The sequence below is a fragment of the Gavialis gangeticus genome, unplaced genomic scaffold, assembly GCF_001723915.1.
Source record: "Gavialis gangeticus isolate Ggan-Ray unplaced genomic scaffold, GavGan_comp1, whole genome shotgun sequence".
NCBI lineage: Eukaryota > Metazoa > Chordata > Crocodylia > Gavialidae > Gavialis > Gavialis gangeticus.
This window is the reverse complement of record NW_017729033.1, coordinates 2,385,040-2,387,188: the sequence shown is the minus strand read 5'-3', so window position 1 is coordinate 2,387,188 and position 2,149 is coordinate 2,385,040. Positions and strand designations below refer to the sequence as shown.

At 46.3% G+C, this 2,149-nt stretch overlaps 1 protein-coding gene across 1 annotated transcript in view; it reads right to left on the bottom strand.

Annotated features, from left to right (window-relative positions):
• Positions 1-2,149, bottom strand: part of CCT7 (chaperonin containing TCP1 subunit 7) — a 30,166-nt gene that overhangs the window by 22,732 nt on the left and 5,285 nt on the right. The window lies entirely within an intron of this gene.

Below are 2,149 nucleotides of genomic sequence, written 5' to 3'. Positions count from 1 at the left end.
GAAGGCCCGGATGATGATCTGAGGATGCAGGCCCTCCTCCACGTACGGCTTCACTTGCTTCAAGAATTCTGCAGCCAGCAGAGTCACCGAGGTGGTGCCGTCACCAACCTGCAATGCAAGGGAGTGTGCATCACTCTCATAGCCTAGAGCCGCCAGGAGAGCACTGGCATGAAAGGCAGAGATGTCGCAGGAAGACATCCAAGCCCAAGCACAAAACTTTCCAACTAGAAACACAAGCCTGGACTCGGACACAGATATACCATGGCTCTCCATAGACCCAGCAGCAAAACAAGGACCAAACTAAAACCCAGCATCACAGCAGGCTTCCTTTGCCCTTCTTGTATGCATCTCCCAAAACGTGACAGTGGTTCACACTCATACCTCTGCGTCCTGTGATTTGGCAATGTCCACTAACGTCTTAGCAGCAGGGTGGATGACATCAAGGAGCTTCAGGATTGTGGTGCCATCGTTAGAGATAGTTGCTTTGCCTACAGTTTAGAAAGGAAGTTCAGTTCAGAGGGCTTGAGGGGAAGCACCCCTCAATCCCCAGCTAGAAGCCAGTTCCTGGGGGAGTTATTCAGGCCTCATGTTAGATGAATGTTTCTGATTAGTTTAACACCAGTAACATTCACCACATTCATTCTATTTCCCTTTGCCCTATTCCCCCAACTACTGCTGGGAAAGAAATGATTCCATGCACTTCCCCTGTATCCTGGGGAATTCTGCCACTGGCTTCAGCTCCAAATCCTCAACTAAAGGAACTGCTCCTCAGATGGGACCGTCTCTGCTGCATTTGGGATGTAATCATTGCTACATTTTAGCACACTCCCGTAATCTGGATGTGACCATCTAGTCAGCTCAGAAGGAAAGCACAGGCTTTCTGCCAAGGGAGAAAGCTAAGAATAGGTGTTTCACAACTGCTGCCCTGCAGATGCTCTTGCTCCAGTCCGTTCGCAAGTGGGTTACGCTAAATGGCACAAAGGCATTTCAGGCAGGCTGACCTGCCTCTGTGCCACACAAAGGAGCACTGCTGTGAAATACATGTGCCCACACACTCTAGCTCCAAAAGTACTGAATCTCAGGCAACAGGGCTGCCTAGGAGTGGCCCTGAGCGTATGCAACGAAGCATGCCCAAGAACTGTGCTGGGCTTGAAGTGGGCTTCATAATGGTGCTCCCAGCCCAGAGCCAGTGTAGGCATGGCCTCAGGAGGCCCTTAGCATCCTCCCGGGCTAGAAGAGCTAGCAAGCAGTTGTATAAATTTAAAGCATATTTTGCAATAACAGCTTCCCCGTATCAATAACTATTCAGGATCACTTCACTGTCCATGAAGAGACAAAAACAGTATAAAATGGTTAAAAACTAATTGTTTAATCTTAATTAAAACAGCAGTTCTTTGTTTTCAAACTGTGAATTTTACACAGATCTGTTTCTTAAAACCGTGCTTATAGCAGGATTTCACTTGCTTGCACATTTTCAGTTTTCCTATGTATTTCTGACTGATCTAGTTGCCTTGATTTATAGAGCCTGGAGGATAAGTGTACTCATTTTTCTCAGCTGGAAACCCAAGCATAATTCCTAATTTGCATAACAAATAAAAATCTGTTCGGCAATGTTGGCCAGACCCCTGCTTGGGAAAAGCATGTGGCTAAAGAGCCAAACAGCTGGGCACAGATCTCTGCCTGCAGGCCAGCCCAGCACCAGGAGAACAAAGATGTTTGTACCTCAAGCTTGATGTGCACACTCAGAGAGAAAAACCTTGTGCTTCATTGAGTCATAATTATGCCTAAATCTAATCAGTCTCATAAACCTTCCCTTCATGAGAATGAAGGAGCTTTCTTAGCCAGAAAGAAACAAGCTACCTTATCTCAGTCTCATGGATGAACAACATTTTAATGCAACAACTAGGGCTGTCACCAAAAGAGCCTGATCCGGCTGAGGCTGGAGAGAAGGCTTTAAATTTGTACGTGATCACAAGGAATTAGACCTACATCAAAAGAGCATTAAGGACTAGAAGCTGCTGCAGAGGACAGGGGAGGTGAGCAAGCATTGGATCAACTGCCAAGGTTTTTAACACTGGTGTTGTATGAGCAATCTCAGCTCTAAGCTGGCTCTCTATACTTGCATTAGATTTTCTTTTCTACTCCAATA